Source organism: Aulonocara sp. 'chitande type north' Nkhata Bay, linkage group LG3, assembly GCF_057382095.1.
Source record: "Aulonocara sp. 'chitande type north' Nkhata Bay isolate Kocher_YH1m ecotype deep benthic linkage group LG3, A_spYH_male_GT1.1, whole genome shotgun sequence".
NCBI classification, from domain to species: domain Eukaryota; kingdom Metazoa; phylum Chordata; class Actinopteri; order Cichliformes; family Cichlidae; genus Aulonocara; species Aulonocara sp. 'chitande type north' Nkhata Bay.
Window position 1 is genome coordinate 77564489 of NC_141346.1, and position 20881 is coordinate 77585369.

The 20881-nt window shown below is 41.9% G+C and overlaps 1 protein-coding gene and 1 long non-coding RNA gene across 2 annotated transcripts in view; one reads left to right on the top strand and one right to left on the bottom strand.

Annotated features, from left to right (window-relative positions):
• The window catches only part of LOC147337090 (protein NLRC3-like), a 290822-nt gene that overhangs the window by 19437 nt on the left and 250504 nt on the right, over positions 1 to 20881 (bottom strand). The window lies entirely within an intron of this gene.
• On the top strand, positions 5771 to 7497 carry LOC147337091 (uncharacterized). Its single transcript, XR_015128665.1, has 3 exons — positions 5771 to 5908; positions 6752 to 6821; positions 6972 to 7497. It is a non-coding gene; the product is annotated as an uncharacterized LOC147337091 (long non-coding RNA).

A 20881-nucleotide genomic window follows, 5' to 3' on the forward strand; every position in this document is an offset into this window, starting at 1 on the left:
CCTCAGTCGTGGCTGGTGGATCTCACATTCCTGGTCTTTGTAATTCCAGTTCAATGAAGCCTCATTTTCACCTTTTTCCAGGTAAATTTTCCCAACTGTTCTAATGTCCATGCTGTGGCATTGTCCCATCATTTGTATTTCCTGTTAATGGATTTTTAATATGGTCTGGGAAATTACTATATATGAGTAACTTCCTGTTGTATTGCAGCTTAAGGCCATTGTCACTGAAATAAAGCCCAAGTTGTAATAGTTTGCATCCAGAACGAGGAAAACGAAGAAACCCAAACACTGCTCAGTGGATGAGTCCGTCCTGGAATAAATACCAGGACAAAACTAAAAAGAAGAGCTTGTTTCCTCGAAGCAACAACAGAAAGCTCTTTGTCTCTACAGATGTTTCTGGGAAACACGTTAACAATATTTAAACATTTGTTCTTAATAAACGTTTTTACTTAATGATGCTTTATGATATTTCTATCTGACCTAATGCAGCAGCGTATCCACATGAACTCTGCAGTGTTTCTACCCAGAGGCCACCGTGGTCCTTCTTTACTAATGCTGAGGGTTTTCTCCCAGCCGTGATAGCCTTTGACAGGTAAACTGAGTCATTCCAGCCCAGTGCAAAAATAACCTCCCTGTCTGCTCTTAACTTCACGCATCGATGCTAAAACGTTGCATAACTGAACCTGCAGACTGTGATCCTGTAGCTGTCGAGGAGAGGGCTTCATGCCGTCCATCTTCTGCTCAATTAACAACGCCTGCAACCTTTTGAGCCTTGGTCCTGCTACAGTCACAAATATAACATCATCACTCTTTATTTGATCCACTACACTGCTGTCATTTCTCTGTTATGGCCCCACAAGGTCACTGAATTCTGTCATTCTTCTCCAATCCATGGTTTTCAGTCACTGGTGGGCAACATTACTCTACCACGACTGCAAACAGTGGACAGTTGGTAGGTAGTCCTGCAGGACGCCTGTCTCGAGCCAAGGCTACTTGGAACATCTCTCCATGGAGGAACAATGAAGACATGAAGAGAAACTATAAATCTTTGGGACTTGTGCTCCAACAGCTTTGTTTAAAGGCCTGAAAGTGGCGACGTCTCTCCCAGAGCTCCAGCTCAGTGACATCTATGTGTGCCTTGTATGCTTCAGCTGACGCTGCTGCCAGGATGAAAGCTGTCAAACCGAGCACAGCTACATGTTCCACCTGGATGGGTAAATAATGTGTTTGAGGTGAGAACAATCAGGAAAGCTCGCCAGCGGCTTTACTTCCTGAGGAGGCTGAGGAAGTTTGGCATGAACGCCAACATCACCTCAAATTTCTACAGGTGTGCAGTCGAGAGCTTGCTGACGAGCTGCATCACAGTTTGGTACGAAGCTGCTCTGCCAGCAGCCGTAAATCACTACAGAGGGTGAAGGCAGCAGAGCACATCACTGGCACGAGGCTTCCTGCCATTCAGGACATTTATCTCCAGCGGTGCCTCCGTAAAGCACACAGCATCATCAAGGACCACAGCCACCCAGCACATCAGCTGTTCTCCTTGTTACCATCGTTACAGGAGTCTGTCTGCTCGGACTACAAGACTCAAAAACTGTTTCTACCACCAAGCCGTACGACACCTCAACCACAACACTTAAACACACACAACACAGCACTCAGAAGCTACCTGCAGCTTCACAAGTACTCTGTTTAATCTGCACTGGTCACTCCACTTTATTGTCATTGATATTTATATTTAAAAGTGCAATACTGAAATTTTCTGCTGCTCATTCCTGTGCAATGTCCCATCTGCCCTCCCGTCATATTTCTCTTCAAGATTTTCTTATTTAATCACTAGTGTACATATATTTATAGATACAAATATATTTAGTCATCTTTTCTCTTTTACCATGTCTCTCTAATATTTGCTCCTTACTATTTTTCTATTTTCTTTATTATTTTATTTTATTATATTTTCTCCTACTGTATCAAGCTGCCGAGTGACTGCTGCTCGTCAAACACATTTCATTGCAATGTTGACCCTGTGCTAACTTGCATATGACAAATAAAACTGAAAACTGAAAAGAAGAAACTGGTCGTTGTTAAAGGAAAGGTAATCTCCACATAAGCAGCTTAGATGACCTTCCACGTGTAAATCTTACAATGTGTTGACTTGGACATGAACAGTGTAGGACCAGAAAAGTCCCAGCAGTGTTAATTTGTCACATTAATGTCAAATGAAGTATTTTTCTGATGTTGGGTTAATCGTTCCTACAGTTTAAATGAGCCGTCACTGATGTTCACATGTGGCAGCCATACTCTACGGCTTCTGTAAATAAACACTGATTACTGAATCCAGTTTTGGCTACATTAAACTCAAAGACGTTCAAAGGATGGCTGGAAAGCTACAGACTGCAGTACTGTTTGGCACCAGTAGCAAAGTATGTCTGTTGTGGAGTTGTAGACATGTAACTTGAACATGTTTGTAACTTTTTACTAGCATTTTGTTTACTATGTTTCAGATCTATGGCACTAAATGGGGGACTGACCACGTTTTTGACCTTGACTGGACTTACTGGGTCCAGTAAAGATATCATAGCCAAAGGTGGCTCTGCTTCCAGTTCTGGCTTATAGGAAGATCTCTGAAGGTTGGGTGTAATCCTCTCCTGACTTTGGATCACTCTCTTAGATCTAAACCTCCAGCTCTGGACTCGCCATCCTCAAAGACTGCTCCATAAGAACACAGGCATGTGTGAACAGCCCACTCCTCCTTTGGTCAATGGCACACACTTTTAGACGATGTGTATTCAGCATCTGGCAAGAGTGGAATCAACTGGGGCTCTTTCTAAATTGGCGTCACCATTGATTGTGGTGGTGGCAGCAGCTCATTCTGCTGGCTCTGTGTAACAGGGTCATAAATCACATTGTTATAATGTGTTCTAAACCCCCAAACTGCTCCTTTTATACCTGACTTTTAGGACCTCCAAGCCTGTAGTTGTGTTCATTATCAGTTAGAGCCCCTCCTCGTTCTTTTCTTCTTCTTCGGTGCAATCCTATAAATACAGTGTACCCCTTTTGCCTCTCCCCTTTTCTACAATCCCCCTGTGGGAGAGGTGGGTGTCATTTCTTTCCAACACTTTAAAACACACATATAATGCATATTTAGCCACCTGGATGTTTCTGGTTGCAATTTTAGTTCGATTATTGTCATTATTAAGCCTGTTTTTGTTAGATGTTATAAGTGTGTAGTATGTGTGTATCATAAATGTGTTTTAGGCGCCATAAATGCTAGCATGAATATATACTCCTTGCTAGCTTGGGAGCTGTGGTGGGTTGAACTAACCCTCTTCCCCACTGTTTGTATTTGGTCGTAGGAGCTGGAGTGGGCAAATTATTTACTGGGAGGTCTTTCTTTCTTTTACCTTTTTTATCAGACACAACGCAGAATTACACCGGTTACATCTGCAGCTCATCCATCACCTGTTCTTCCCATCACTTAATGTTTTTGCTGCAAGACGTTGGAGTGAGTGCCATCTATTTTGCTGTTGTTTGGAGGCATTTTAGTTCAGTGAGAGACAGGAGGTCACGCAACAAACTGCTCAAACGAGTGGAAGCCGCTGCAGAGAGTTAATACCATACAGCTTATGACAAAATTTGATCCGAAGTGATTGATGGCCCTAATCACGACCTTTTGACCTCCCGCCCCTCCCCCCCCGGAAGCGTGTAATGAGCGTGACGAATCGCATCCGGAGAAGGGGGGGTGAACCACGGAAGCGCGTCATCTGTTGTTGGGAAAAAAAAGTTTTTAGAGGGAGGGGGAAACCTCCGGAAGCGCGCCATCTGTTGGAGGGGAATAAAAAAGCAGAGAGGTGGAGTCCGTCACAATTTCTAAGGCCCAGACGCAAGATGGATTTCCTTCTGCAGCCCCGCAGCGTTCCTGTGTCCGATGAGATCTGCTCTCCCAAAGAAGAAGGCTTTGAATATGACATATTCAATCTCGATCCGGACCTTATGACCCTACCGGAAATACTCCGGAAGTGTCTAGTCATTTTCAGACCTGTTGCGTCATGTTCCCTAAGCACAGCGGTGATGCAGCAGATGATTCTGTGATGTATAGAGAGACAGAGCGGATGTAATTTTACTTTCTTAAGCTGCACCGGCGTTTGTAATGGAAATAAAGAGTGACTTCCTGTAGAGATTTCAATAGTATTTTATTTTCCTATAATACAGACGCTGTAAAAAACCTTTAAGATACACCATAGCTTGTGATGAAAAGAAGAACTTTCTATCCGCTTGTAACCTACAGGCTGCCTATGTGTAAAAAAAATGGATAACTATCCCTTAGTGAATACTACTTTTCCTTTTGAGAGACTGAAAAACAAACCAGCGACAGGCGATCTTGTTTCACTCACACACACACACACACACACACACACACACACACACACACACACACACACACACACACACACCGCGGGTACTTTTACAATGGGTTTTCTCAATAGATAGAAAATGTTGATCCGCTGAGGAGTCAACATCCGATATTATCATTGCTTGTAACCCGGTAAATAATTTCTTACATCTCCCCATAAAACAAGTCTTAGCGAGGAAAAAAAGCTCATATTCGAATAAGTTTATTAAAGCACCCCCCTCTGTGGGAAAGAGTCAACCATGAGGCGAGTTTTGTCAACAGCAATTGTCCATTTGGTAAAACAAATATCCGTCTCAAAGTCGTATTTTACCGTTGCAGAATGCGGAAAACAGACAGCGTTCGCAAGAAGGCACACACACACACACACACACACACACACACACACACACACACACACACACACACACACACACACACCCCGCGGGGCAAGGAGGAGTTTTTTTTCTTCAATACTTTAACAATAAGTTTTCTCAATAGATAGAAAATGATGACGCTGAGGAGTCAACATCCGATATTATCATTGCTTGTAACCCGGTAAATAATTTCGTACATCTCACCATAAAACAAGTCTTAGTGGAAAAAAAGCTCATATTCGAATAAGTTTATTCCCCTCTGTGGGAAAGAGTTTTTTTCTCAGAGTCAACCATGAGGCGAGTTTTGTCAACAGCAAGAACAAAGCCAGACAACTGTTGCCCATAAGGTAAAACAAATATCCGCCTCTAAGTCGTATTTTACCGTTGCAGAATGTGGAAAACAGACGGCGTTCACAAGAAGGCATTCAAAAAAAGGAAATTGGATACCCCAACTCTCCCGACTGCACACACACACACACACACACACACACACACACACACACACACACACACACACACGCTTGCATAGATAAACTCTGAATATAGTAGTGGGACTTCAGCTGTTTATGTAACTTACTATCTTAAGACTTTTGTGTCTACAATAATTAGTTTCCTTGGAACCAGATCCCTACCTGTTAATAATTCTCCACTGTACCCATGGTTCAGAAAATTACAGTCAGCCTGCCAGGGACACGTCACTCAGAGAGCTTTTAGAAACATGAGAGGCATCCATACATTTAGAGCACGGGCCTGTTATCAGAAAAAAGTACAAGCCGGAGTTGAATGGTGTTCAGTTTCACCTTCCTTCCTGTTGCTCTATGACGTAGTTTGAAACAGAAACCACAAGTGAGTCAGTCTCGGGTCGAGGTTAGGATTTCCAAAATCAGAGTTCACACACATGTAGCTCTTGATCATATATGTTCATATGTTAACAGTCTTTTTCTTCCCCTTCTTTATTTCTGCGGGAGTCAGGTGGCAGGAGCTCTGTGGAGGTATTTCATCTCCAAAGGCATTGAGTATCTGGACACTGTGTTTTTCATCCTGAGGAAAAAATTTAACCAGGTCACCTTCCTGCACGTCTACCATCATTGCTCCATGTTCACGCTCTGGTGGATTGGCATCAAGTGGGTGGCAGGAGGACAGTGTGAGTAGCTTACAACACAGCAGACATCAGCTATATGATATATATATGAATTTATCAGCATTGCTGTTGATAAAGCCTTCACCGGCTCTGTAGTTTTGTGGTTTATACTGGGTGAGGGCTGGGAAGAGACACAAATGCCTTGGTGGATGCTTCAGGAAGCTAAACCAAACATGTGGAGCTACTTGTCTATAAACCTTTTATTCACTACTGGTTAATGTATTCATTATTGTTGTTTGTTGAGCTTTTTTTTTTTTTTTATAATATGCATCTGCATATTAACAGCCATGCTAGCAACTCTGTAAAGGTATACCACAGGCAGAGGAGCACTTTGAGCTAAGTGCTAATGCCAACAAGGCAACATGTTGAGAGTAATAGCATTTAATCGCTGAAGTTTACTATAGGGTACAATGTTTATCATGTTCACAGTATGTATTTAGCATGATAACACGCTATCACTTGCTAATTAGTAAACACAGGTGCAGCTATATGTATATTTGCAAGTAGATGATTGTGACTGAGAGTAAACTGAGTCTGAACACTGATGAGGAAGCTAGATGACAAATTTCACTGAAACCCACAAGCATAGTATCGTCATATGTAGCTTGGATAGTTTAATCTGGATTCATGGGCCCCTGGACCTACACTTGTTTGTATCTCCCAGCCCCTCAACTATTGTCTTTTTATTGGATACAGACAGCAGGAGTTCAGAGCAACTCAGTTTAAGATTTTTTTTTAACTATAGTAAGCAGAACAAAATTAAAAACTTATTGTTTCTTCTACTGCAGCATTCTTTGGTGCACATATGAATGCGATGATCCATGTCCTGATGTACCTGTATTACAGTCTTGCCTCCTGTGGACCTAAGATCCAAAAGTACCTGTGGTGGAAGAAGTATCTGACAATTATCCAGATGGTAGGTTGATTTCCAGGGTGGCTGATTTTGAAATTAAATATACTGATTGTAGGGATCATTTGACTGAAAATCATTCTTCTTGCTACGAAAGAACGGTGAAAACACAATATGGTGCAAAAGCATAACTCTTATTCTCTCTTTGGGGCTCAGATTCAGTTCCATGTCACCATCGGTCACACGGCCTTGTCTCTCTATCTCTAAAGACAGAGCACATATCTGAACCACTGGAACACAGAGGTAAGAGAAATCTGTGGAGATACATGCGAAGGATTAAACTATAAATTAGTTAATATTAGATTATTTCTGCCAAGAAAAATGTTGCCTGAGTTGATGTAGCAGTAATCTTGTTTGCGTTGGCCATGTTTCTTTTGGTTTGTGTTACCTTACCTGCTTTTCTTTCATACTCTCTTTAGGTAATAAAGCCACATCTTTACCATGAAGCTACCTTTGGCTCTGGTGTTTGCACTCACCCTCCCCATCATCAGGGCTCAGGTTCCCCACTGGGGGCCCGTGTCCAGAGCCTGCTGTTCAACCCCCCGTCAGCCTTAAACAGGTACCAGTGACGATGCAGACTGTGCAGAATATGCTGAACACATTAGGCGTGAATGTCATGAGATACTTCTTCTCTCGCACAGTTTGAAAAGGAAAAAGCTGACACCACAAACATTATCAGAGATTTCTGTTAAACGAGAATTTATTAATATAAATATTGTTTTCATGTGAAAAAATAATTTAATTTATTAAAAGTACTTTTTATTTATATAGTTTATAATATATATATATATATATTTTTTTTTTTTTTTCAGCATTTCAGCATAATCTTTGTTGTAAGTCAACTCAGTACCCAAAGTATTGTGTAAGTAAAGCTTTTCAGTACCTTTAATAGCATAGAAATGTGCATACATTAGTACAATAACTGAATAAATGAAGACAGACTTTTTCCCAGAGGGGAAACTTGGCAAAACATTGTGTTTAATTACTTCCTCAGCTGGTGTAGAGTAGGTTTTTATAAAACACATACCATATATCAGAGTATGTAGATTTATTCATAGTCTGCCGACCCCCTCTTCTTCTTCTCCGTGTTGGTGTTGTTGTTCGTGTGCGTGTGTGTGTGTGTGTGTGTGCGTGCCTTAGAAGTCAATTAATACATTAGCCATACTTAAAAAACATCTGAATTTCATTTAGAACTGAGATTCTAAGTTGTAAGGAGGAATCTTATGCACAGCCAGAAACATGTTTCCCCACTTTCACAATGCTGAGGTGCCAAATCCACAACCCCCAACAAATGGTTTGTTACACGCGGGTGTGAAGGGCAAGCTTTACTTACACAGCCTCACACACAGTAGATTTTTAAAGTTTTTGGGTACAGGGGTTTAGCCACAGATGCAACATCCACTTTTGATAAAGATCACTCCACCTGTTTATTTCTTAAGAAATTAAGCATCTTTTATTAAGCTCTTATTTATAATTGTCTACACAATAATAGACACTGTGTGCTCTGTGACATTATAGTCTTCTACTGCTGCTTCCATCGGTTTGCATTTTAAACTCCCAGCCTTTCAGTTTGTTATGAACGACTTTATATCACAAAATGTTAGAAATATAAAGTGATCCATGCGACTTTTTTATTTTTTTTATTTTATTTATTTTTTTATTTTCTGTTTGATGGAAGGACTTAAGACACGAGTTATTTAAACAATTCTAAATGACAGTGTGATGGCCATAGCACTTTATGCGGGTCAAATGTGTTAAGGATAATGTTTATCAATGTAAAATTGCAAAGAACTTGTGGATAGATTATAACATTTTGTAAACAGTTACCTCAGAAGCTGTACTGGTAGATCTATGTATGTAAGGTAAAACTATCCACAGTACTTCCACTTAAGTAGCTAAACACATAAAGTCACCCTTACCAATAATCCACTGCTCCTTGAAAAAGTAGCACAAACAGACAACTGATTGAGCAATGATAAGTAGAGCTACCCGAGGCCGAGACTCAAGCAGAAGAAAATTAAAAGTTGTTGTTTTTGTGGCTCGAAAAATTAAAGAAAGTATGTTTAATAATTCAACAAGACCCGCACCTTCAACACATGTACATTCAAATTCTGGTACAGGCTCATCATTGCTGCTGTTCAATAGTTTTTATCCGTTTGAAAAAGTCATTTTACGGCTTTAATGTTTCCAGCTGATAAGGAGAATGAGCGCGTTTTAAATGAGCGTTCAAAGGCTTTAAACATCTGCTTTGTCTGTAACGACAGTATCAAACTACAGAGCATTGTTTTTACTAAAATTCAACATTTTCAGATGAAAATTTGGCTGCTTTTTGTTTTTTTCACTGTAACACCCACCTCAACGCCATTTTTAGGATATTCTTGGTGATCCCACCTTTTTCATATTTATGCTTCTGGCACTGAGGGTATCTGATACGCATGTTGTCACTGTGTTTGTACTACCAGCTGTGAGGGCTCTGCCTTTGCTTTGAGCAGTCTGTTTTTATTTTGTCTCGTGACTGTCTGTGTGTGTGTGTTTTTTTTTTGTTTTGTTTTTTTTTCAAACGAGATCCTCGTCAGTTTGATTTTGTTACCACAAACTTTGTGTGAAGTTCACAACAGAGGTAAAGAGATTTAAACACCCCAGTTTAAGGAGGCAGGCAGGGGTTGGACCAGCTGCACAGGACAGGTGAAGCAGAGAGTGTCGGGGAGATGTGCAACAGAAGCAGAGGGAACATTTTACTAGATGATAAATGACAGATTTAGGTGATTAAGGATTTGTTGACAAGATTAAAAGACACGTCCGTCAGAGTTCAACAACATTACAGTTTGATTAAATAAAAAGTTTTTAAACTACACAAGGGTCATTTTCTCCTCTGATAGTAATCATATTAAACATGTCAAGAAAGAAAGAGTATAAAGAAAAATAGTAAATGTGTGTCTAATTAAACTCTTCCTGTGAACCTTATATCATCCTTTAATACGTTCGGTGTTACAAACTTGAAGAAGCACAGAAAAGATCATCAGACATTAATCTAATCAGTTTTCAGCCTTCATTCATATTGAAAAGTTGAAATATGGATGAAGACCCAAGACCCTGCTAGACCCAAGTGCAGCGTTTAACACCGTCGGCCATAACATTTTATTACAGCTATTATTAAATGGAGAGTCCTCTTCACACACTGAGGTTAATTATGAAGCTCCACAGGCTTCTGTGCAAAGACCAGATTTGTTTACATTATACGTGCTTTAGAAGACATAGCATAGCATACATTTTCACTGCTATGCATAAGATACCCGCTTTTATTGGTTAAACTGCCGGGATGTCTTAGACACATAATGAGCTTTAATTTTCTGCTTCTAAGTTCAGATAGAACTGAGGTTATTGTAACGGGGCGTAAAAATCTTAGAAACACTGTGGCTAACAAGATCCTTACTCTGGATGGCATCGCCTTGAGCCGCCTGTTGTAGTGATTTGGCACATTATAAGTAAAATTGAAACATACAATCCCATAGCACAACATCAACATTTATTTATATACAAAAATAAAAATGCTTTTTCAGAAAAGAAAAAGAAAAGAAAAGAAAAAGAAAAATGTAATTATCTTATATTTTATATATTTGTAATTTATATTTTATTGTGATTTTATTTGTACTGCGATTTTAATGGAAAGCACTTTGGTGTACTTCGGTCTTAAAAATGTGTATAAATAAATTTTGATTTGATTTGATTGATTTGATACGCGGTCCTGTCTATTGGCCCCTCCATGCAGGGAGGTCATGTTGTGCTCTTAGCAGAAAAATGACCCATGTTTCCACCGCTTTACTGTGGGGGTGGTGTTCTTTGGTTTTTAGTGATTGTGAGGACGTTTTCACAGACAAACCGTCACAAAAAAACCCCATTAAGTGCCAAAATGACATAAACCTGTAGTTTTAAAATTTTTAAAAAACTTCTCAACAGAAAATCTGTTTAAACAAAAAGGTTTTGAAGTGCTTTTTAAAAGAATGGACAGAGTCAGCTGTAGACTGGTGCAGAGCCTTGGTGGTTTCTCTAATCCAGCACAGAGGCCAGTACATTAATCTAAATGCAATGACGGAAACGCATTGATAATTTCTTCCAGTTCAGCAGAGGAGACCATGTTTCACAATTTAGAAATGTTAGGAGTGAGATAAAGATTTTACACAGTTGAAACTCAGAGAAGACTCAAACATTACACCAAGATTTTGAATGCTGAACTTAGCATGTGAACAAAAACAGAATAGAATGCGTTTTATTGTCACTACACACATGCACAATAAGCTTCAGAGCATCTCCTATTCAGTGCAGACGTGGGAAAGAAGGGGGTGAGTTGCACAGTTCTGCAGCACTATCTACAAATATAGAAACAAAACATAGTGCTATATATTACAGTGTGGGTTACTGCACGTAAATTAAGTGTTGCACTGTGGTGATGATAGTTGTGTAGTCTGTGTGTAGAGGTCCTAGATTGGGGGGTGGAACTGTGTTTATCATGTGTGAGTTCAGGTTACGGGTGGAAAAAACTGTTGCGAGTCTGTGGGTCTCCTTGCTGATGCACCTGTAGCGCCTCCCTGAGGGAAGCAGGTTGAACAGGTTAGAACCGGACTGGGAGCTGTCATGGATAATGCTTGCTGCTCTGCTGAGGCAGCGGGAGGAATAAATGTCCATCAGGGAGGGGAGAGGGCAGCCGATGATCTTCTGTGCTGTCTTGACCACACTCTGAAGCCTCTATCCGCCTTAGTGCAGCTGCCGTACCATACCGTGATGTCAGCAGCAGGTTGGAGTTCAGCTTGCACTTCCTGAAGACTCGCAGGAAGTGCAGCCGCTGTTGGGCCTTCTTGACGACCGCTGAGATGTTGTCTGTCCAGGAGGTGTCAGCAGAGATGAGGACACCAAGGAACCGGGAGGTGTGGACCCTCTCCACACACTCCCCGTTGATGTAGAGGGGGGCCAAGTCAGTGCCTCCTGACGTTGACAATGACCTCTTTGGTTTTCTTAGTGTTCAGTCCCAGGCTGTTTTCTGAACACCATGCTGCCAACTTTAGGACTCTGTATGCTGATTCTTTCATCCGGGCTGGACTTCTTATTCTTGACTGAAACTTGGCTTTGCCCTGGTGAGTTCTTTTCTTTCTCAGAACCAACCCGATTCACCTTTCTAAGCTCACCCCAGTCCACTGACAGAGGTGGAGGGCCAGCTTCAGTTTTTAAAAACAAATTCACTGTGGTGTGCCTCAAGGATCTGTGCTCGGCCCAGTTCTTTTTCCTTGTACATGCTGCCTTTGGGAGTAATACTTAAAAAATATAACATTTCCTCTCACTGCTACGCCGACGACATAAAAATTTATTTCCCTTTGACATCAGATGTCTCTACGTCTCTGGAACCCCTGTTTGACTGTCTAAATGAGGTACAAACGTGGTCACATCTCTCACACTGAACGAGGATAAGACAAAAGTTATAGTTTTTGATAGTCACACCCCGCTGGAACAACTTACCGCTGGAACAACTTAGAGATGGCTACCAAGGGGCCTTAGGGCCCCTTGGTAGCCATCTCTCACTCACTGTTAGAAACCTTGGTGTTTTCCTGGACAGCTCAAGAAATCGACCTCCTCTGTGGTAAAAAACAGTTTCTACCAGCTGCGTCAGATATCTAAAGCAAAGCCATACCTCCCTTTGAAGGACCTTAAAAAACTCATTCATGGTCTTATCACTTCCAGATTAGACTACTGTAATTCTCTCTACTCGGGCCTCCCACCTTCCTCTATTCACCGGCTCCAGTTAGTTTGAAATGCAGCTGCGCGTCTCTTAACTGGAACTAGAAATTATGCCCACATCACACCAGTTTTAGCCAACCTACATTGGCTCCCTGTTGATTATCGTACCAATATTCAAAATTCTTTTGCTTACCTTTAAAACTTTAAACAATTTAGCTCCCAGCTATCTACGCGAGCGCCTCCATTTGTGCATCCCTAATAAGGCACTTAGATCTTCCAATCAAATGCTCCTGACGCAACCGAGGTCTCGTCTGAAGTCCAGAGGGGATCGGGCCTTTACTGTCGTACCTCCCAGACTCTGGAGTAACCTCCCTCTTTATATTCGTCTCTCCGAGTCCATGCAGTCTTTTAAATTGTGTCTTAAAACTTATTATTTTAGTCTGGCTTTTGATCCAAACTAGTATGTTATTTCTATTTTGTTTATTTATTTATTTATTTTGATAACACTTCTGAAGCGTCAGAGCTGTCCTTGCCTGTGATAGAGCTGACCTGCCATAGGACACTGGGAAGAGTGTAAATCCAGGCTGAATTCCTTGTGTTGGACAGTATTTGTGTGCAGCAGCAGAGCGCACAAATCAAACTGTATGTTTTGGTAAGCCTGGCCTTCTTGTACTGGATGTCAGTGAGCCAGTAGCTGGTGAGTTCATCACATTAACATTTTTACTAGCAATTTCACTAGCTGGGACCACATCCTCAGTTACGATGAACGATGATGGATGAGGGAGCGTGTACTGGTGCTGCAGTGTGGGGAAGGCCTCAAAGAGGACCGGCAGCGGCTCCTGGGCTCCAGGTGGGCATGAAAATGAGAACAGAGGGTATTGGTGAAGGGGGCATATATAAACTGAGGCGGCGAGAATGAGGTGTGGTCCCACTCCTGAAATTCAGATAATATCTCCACTTAGAATAAACTGGGTCAAAGAAAAAGTGCCTCTGATTGGGCTGCTTTCTACAGTTGGCTGTGAGTCCATTGCAGGGCATCAAACATGGATAAGGGGTTGTTTCAACAGTAATTCTATGATGAAAAATTAACGAGGCATTTATCAGGATCTATATTTAATTTAATATCTATTTAACATATTTAATCAATATAAAGCTCAGTGTCTATTTCTTAGCTTGTAAAGTTGTGAAATTCATGGCAGATTCACTTCTTGGCTGTTTTGCGTTTTATTAGATAGTTGATAATAAAGAGTGTCTTTGCCTGTGGCTTTGTTAAGACTGCAGGTTTTTGTCCGCCTGACCTTTGGTGACCTTGGCGAGCTCAGGATGAACAGGCTGTCTGCTCTGTTTGGGTGTGATGCTGCCTGCAGAGACAGTCTACTCTCATGCAGACACAACATCTTTACTGATATAACGTGGTCATGGACTCTTCTCTGTTCTTCCTTATTAAATAATAGTAAAATGACTCTGCAGTTTTGATTCAAAATGCACCAGGTCTGCTCAGTCTGAATCACACCGTTAGAGCCAGACCAAATGATTGGAGCACCAATGTTAGCACTCAAAGAGTCTAAGCAGTACCACTACCAGCTTTGGCCAGTGCAGGACTGAACATGTAGATCCATGTTCTACTGAGCAGACACTGAGCAGAGGCAACATGCAGTAAATGAATTAGTGGTCTCCACATGTTTGCACCCAAAGTTTCCCTGCTTTTGTGAGCTGAGCTGTTTTAATATTTTCCATGTATTAGATGATACTGTCCAATGCTTCCAGGGCTGTGAAGATGGAAAAAATGATGTTGCAGTCGTTGCTGAAGTGTTGGTACCATTTGAAGGAAGTCATTAAAGCGCCAGAGCGAGCAGACAAGGCAAGCACTCAAAGAATGTGGAAGGCAGTCGGGGAAAGTTGCCATGGACGGACTTAATTCCTCCCAGCCCCAAACAGCTTTTATACTGTGGACAAAAATACATGAAAGTGTGTGTGTGTACCTGTTTAGATGTCTCTGTGGGGACCAAGAATTGGAATGTTACTATACTTGTGGGGACCAACAGTCATTTATGAGGACAAAAGTGCCTCACGAGTAGGGATGGGTATCGAAAACCGGTTCTTGTTGAGAACCGGTTCCCACTGTTTCAATTCCTTGGAATCGTTTGCCATTTTTGCAAACGATTCCCTTATCGATTCCAGTCGCCCCGAATGACGTCACCACGTTGCGGAGCGTCATTTACCTGGCAGGAAACACGGCGCCTAAGCGGCTCAAACGCTCAAAAGTTTGATTATACTTTATGAGAACCGATGACAACAGGGCAACTTGCAAAGTAGATATTTCATTTAAGGGAGGAAACACTACGAATATGCAAAAGCATTTGCTCACAAAACACGCGATGACACGCGTTTTTAATTCCGCTCCGGACTCGTGACTCTCAACCCAGCAGCAGCGGTAACGTTTGCACGTCCTCTCCCGTTAATGCGGCAGGTAAATAATCAACTAACAGTGCATATTATGTTAGCGCAATCTGCCTTATTACAAGACCTGCCATTACTGTACATGTAGGTGACCATGATGAGAGAGACAGACAGAGTCTGGCTGGCGCTCGCTGGCAGTTCTCGCTGCAGTCTACCGGTAGCGTCTCCTTTCAGGCCAGGATAGACTAATGTCACCGAGCAGTGTCTAAGTTTGTGGTCAAAGGCTTGCACCCATTTGCCACAGCAGATGCCCCCGATTTTTGGTAAGTGAATGTGTTTAATTGTAGGCAGGGACATTACTGGATATTCTTGTGTAATTGCCATAGAACAATTTATGTTAAACTTTGTTATTGCTACAGAAGAATGTTGCAGCTTTAAGGCAGGGATGACTCCTGGAGTTGCTTTCTCACTGCATATGCTTTATTTCACAATCAGATCGATTCGATAACAAAAACATACAGCAGCTCCTCTCCTACTCCTAGCCCTTCGCTGCGGTGGAAAAAAGAACGACTTCAATCCCCTTCAAGGAACATATGTACAAAATAGTTTTCCTGATACACCAATGGGGCGTTCAATGCCATCTTGTAAATATGAGTACTCTGGCAGAGTAACAGTTCAAATGAAAAATACACCAGAACAAACAAGCAAACAAAAAAAGAAGTGTGGGGTACCTTTGAACCAATGAACAAAGTATAACAATTTATACTTTTAACATAACCCGACCCCGTCAATATGTGATATGTCTCACAAGAATATTTATTTTATTATTTTACATTTACTATTTTTTTTTCCTGGGGACCCTGTGACACCCCATTGAAGAGCCGTAGGCTGGATCTCTCAAGATCTCACTGTTGGGTTTGTAAGGCCATGTTACTCCTAAATTTCTATCTTGTTCAAAGAGAAGATATAAAACAAAGCTCTGAGCTAATCGACCTTAGTGTTCTCCTTTTTTTTAAAAAAAAAAAGAATCGATAAGAGAATCGATAAAGAATCGAATCGTTAAACAGAATCGAAAATGGAATCGGAATCGTTAAAATCTTATCAATACCCATCCCTACTCACGAGTTTGAGACTCACAATGTGGTTCTAGTGTCAGGGTTACAGTTAGGTTATGGTTAGGTTTAGGTTGAGCGTTAACCATCCATTATTGATGGTTACGGTGAGCGGCTAGGAAAAGGATCATGTCAACTAGGTGTCCTCACTAAGATATCAAAACTAGAATGTGTGTGTGTGTGTGTTAGTGAAAGGAACTGTAACTGGTCCCAGTAGCAGCAGGATACAAACGCCATAATGACACAGCTGCCTCTCGTCTGCCTTGTGAGTGAAATAAGATATTTGGGACCTTTGAATAGTTTCTTGAAAATATTTTTTTGTTTAAAGAAAGGAAAGAGAAGTTTAATCCTTTAACTATTTAACTGTTAGGTGTCAATCCCTGGGAGGGTTTCCCCCTTTTATTTGGCGTGGAGTCAGAATTTTGGCTTCTCCACACTGTGGAAGTAGCTCTTTGACACAGTCGAGCAGTCATTGGTCATAACAGGATCATTTAAGACTCGATGATGAATAAGACTGTTGAAGTGCATGAGAAGGATTTTATATAAAACAGTCTGTGTCTGCTCCTCAATTCAATTTAATTCAGAAGACCCCTATGAGTGCAAGATCAAGGAAACAGTTCACCCTGCCTGGGATAGTGTTACCAGGGCCCTGCCCTGGAGCCAGGCCCGGGGAGGGTGCCAGAAGCTGTACATCTGGTGGCCGGGCACTGGTCCATGGGGCCTGGCTGGGCACAACCCGAAAAAGGGACATGGGCCCATTCTTATGCAGGCCCAGCACCTGCAGTGGGCGCCATAGGGTCGCATGCAATGTGTGCCACGTGGCAGCCAGGATCAGAGGCCATGGCGGACGGATCCCCGGCTACCAAGACCAAGACTAGACTTAGTGTCTCATAGTCATTGAAGAACTCTGACTTGCTTCCTGTTCTAGTTGTTCTCTGGAAAAAAATCTGCAGGTCAAACAGGTGCACATACAAAGAGCACATTATTGATTAAAGCCTGGAAAACAACTGAGGCATTTGTCAGCCCGGCACGCTTGAAATGTCCAAGTGTTGAAAACAGTTTTCCATTCGTCACCTCCCCAATGTCCACCAGATGGAACGTGTTTCTAAGATCAAGCTTAGTGAAGATTATTGCTCTATGTAGTGGCTAAAAGCTCCAGCTGAAGCTGTTCTACAGTGGCTGGATGCAAAGCCCAATCACCATATAACACAACGCCTCGCAGATTCATTCCCCATTCTGACTCTGGGATGTGTTGCACTCAGAGAGAGGAAATGTTTGCTGCTATTAGCGTGAATGCATCCCTCCCCGATGGCTAATATAAGCCCCCATGGTGGTATTGTCAATCCTCACAAGAACAGTAGGAAGCACCTGAAGAAACCACCCAGCGCTGAAACCCTCTTAAACAGCCAAGCCAGACCACCAGGATGGCTGAGCCATCATACCCAGTAGCCGAAGGTATAATCTAAAGGGGACTGTTTTGTGCAGGCGAAAAAGAGTCAGGAATGCTGTGAGCAGGGCTGTGGAAGCTCTGCCATAGCCACCACCAAACAACTGAGTTATTTTTACACATCGTCCAGCATCTGGCCAATCCACCACCTTTCATTGCTCATGCCGTTACAAAACAAACAAACAAAACAAAACCCATCAACCCATAAATACGAAGAATCACTGTCGGCCCACCAGGCAAATGCCCAGTATGCCCGATTGAAGGCACTCACAGCTATGGCCTCTGACAGAGTGATGTAAAAGAGATGGAGTCCAGAGATAAACCCAGAATTGTTATATGTTGTACTAGAGACAACACACTCGTTTTGCAGGATCCACCTGTGTTATCGCACAGGGAGAATTGATGTGGCCATTCTTCAGTCCTTCTCTACCACTCCTCCTGAGTAAGTCTGCTCAGCTGCACTGACTTCTCACGATGTTCTTGATGAGGAAGCTGATCGTGACTTGTAGTTTCTTTCAGTATTCAGTTATGGCAGTGGTGTCCAAACCCAGGCCACGAGTGTCCTGCAGGTTTTAGACGTGTCCAGCTGATTTAAATGGCTCAACATGCCTTGAAGTTCTCCAGACACCTGGTAATGAACTAATCATTTGATTCAGGTGTGTAGACCCAGGGTGAGATCTAAAACCTGCAGGACACCGGCCCTCGAGGCCTGGAGCTGGCCAAGTTATGAAGCTAACTATTCTCAAGGCTAATGTAACAAGTTCTTCAAATGATTTCGTTTGCAGTACGTATTTTTCAGACCATAAGCTGCAGGGGATTATAAGGCACATTAAGAGAAACAAAGCAGTCAGATAAATCAAACTTTATTAAACTCATTCTTCTTGCTTCCTCCACTTCTCTACCATTGATTCATTAATGTTGAATTCTCTGGCAGCGGCTCTATTCCCATGTTGTTGCAGTATATTAATGACTAACCTCGTATTGTGGATGGATTATCTCAGTTGTTCTCTTGACTGAAGTTTGGTCCATTTACAGCAGGGGTGTCAAACTCAAATACACAGTGGGCCAAAATTCAAAACTGGAACAAAGTCGCGGGCTAACGTTAATATTTATTGAAATATATTTATTCCTCCAGATATAAGAATGAATCTTTTCTTATGGACTCAAACACGTTTTGCTGAAAAACTGAATATGGAACAAGCAAAGCTTAATACTAAACAATATATATATTAGCTGTATAATACCAGTAGGCCAGCTCTAATAGTAATTTGGTATGGCTTCGCGGGCCAAATGTAATTAGGTTGCGGGCCAAATTTGGCCTACGGGCCAGAGTTTGACACCTATGGTTTACAGCAGGGGTGTCAAACTCCAGGCCTCGAGGGCCGGTGTCCTGCAGGTTTTAGAGCTCACACGGGGTCAACACACCTGAATCAAATGATCAGTTGATTACCAGGCCTCTGGAGAACTTCAAGAGATGTTGAGGAGGTCATTTAGCCATTTGAATCAGCTGTGTTGGATCAAGGACACATTTAAAACCTGCAGGACACCGGCCCTCGAGGTCTGGAGTTCGACACCTGTGGTTTACAGCATCCTGCCATGTGATTGCATTTGTCTCTAACCATCAGGAACCCTCACGTTAACTTTTATCGAGTGGAAAAGTGTTAGTGTTCGTCCTCCAGCTTCACTGTGTTTATGCTAACATAGCTGTGTCGCTAGCAATCACGTAGCACATCATTATATACCAGCTAGCCCAACTTCAGTAACCCTACAAACGTCACTGCTGTTTAGTTTTCTGTCTTCATTTATGTTGGAAGTGACAGCAGAGCTGTACGTTTTAATTTGTTCAGAAATCTCTCAGTCAGAACATGCTATATCATGCTTAGGCACTAGCAAAACCAGTGAGCTACCTTCCGCTAACTTCCTGCTAACTTCCTGTTAACTTCTAAGTCCGTTAAATATAATAAATTTTGTTTTCATGGATGCCTGGATGTTAAACTCAATTGTTACACCTGGTAAAGCAGCAACACTGATCGTTTTATTAAAGATGAAAGAATTTAGACCGTTTTTAACTCTCAGTGATGTCGCAGTGTTCGTTTGACTTTGGGTCCTGAAGGACGGAGTTTAGGACCCAGATTACTCCCAGATTTAAGAGCACCTTAGTCCGAAAAATATGGCAATAACGACGGCCGCTTGCATGTTCTACAAAAAAATGGTGCTTTGTTGTGTATCTGACGGACAAACACCAAACCAGTTCCACACCACTGAAGTTGCAGCATTTTTACAAACCAATTCTGGTTCATGTGTTTCACTCAACGATCCGCTTTCCCCCTTCTCATTCTCTATCGCCACCATGTGGGTATGAAAACAAAGGCACTGCGCATGCGCACTTTACCCATATTGTATCGCGATATTTTATTTTTTTATCGTTGCCCAACATTATACCGGTATTACCATGAACAGTATAATGTGGCACAGCCATAGGTGGGCTGGTAGGAATGCTGCGGAGGGAGGAGAGAATGGGTTAGCCAGAGTCTAGAGTGAGATGTACACTTACAGAGAGAGTCGAAACCATCCTACCGGGCGATGTGGTGACAAGAAGCAGGTAGTAAGTGACGTAACAGGCGTGTCTTTTCCTCTGTAGAGCTAACACTCCTGCTGTTTTACTTCTGTACTCCTGTGCATACGTCAAGGATGTCACAATCACATTTTACAGCATCCATGTTATATTAGAGATACTTTAGTCCCAGCAAAGTAGTGTACTGTTGTTGTTTGCTCCATTGCAACAAAACATGCAATGATATTATACTGAATTGCACCAGTTTTTAGGACGTCTATCTTTTACTTTCTGTGGGTTTTTCACTGCTTCTCTGCGATCAGATGAATTGTGCACACTATTTGCTCTTCCACAGCTTTATTTTTTAGTCTTTGAATGTTCCCATCACTTCTGTGATGACAAAAGTCATGATTATGCCATAGTCAGTCTATTTATATAGACCAAAGTCTCATCAGCAGATCCAAACCGACAGAAAGAAACAGGAAAGTACCGCAGTGTAATCCATTTATTTCAACAAAGTAACTGTATTCTAAATACCACCTGTTTAAACGGTAACTGTAACAGAATACAGTTACTCGTACATGTATTCTGTTACTCCCCAACACTGGATATTTGTCATATAATTGAAATATCATTAAACTCACTACTCGTACTCATAAATATGGTCCGTGCACAAAGCAGCGTCGTCTCTTTCTAACCATCCCTGCTCCAACAAACACGAGGTTGTTTCCATCGCTGCTGCTGTTCCATGTTGTTCAGCTCTTATTGTTACTGTAAGTCTCGTGTTTCTTATTTGTGTGAGGCTTTGCTCCTGCTCGTCACTCTG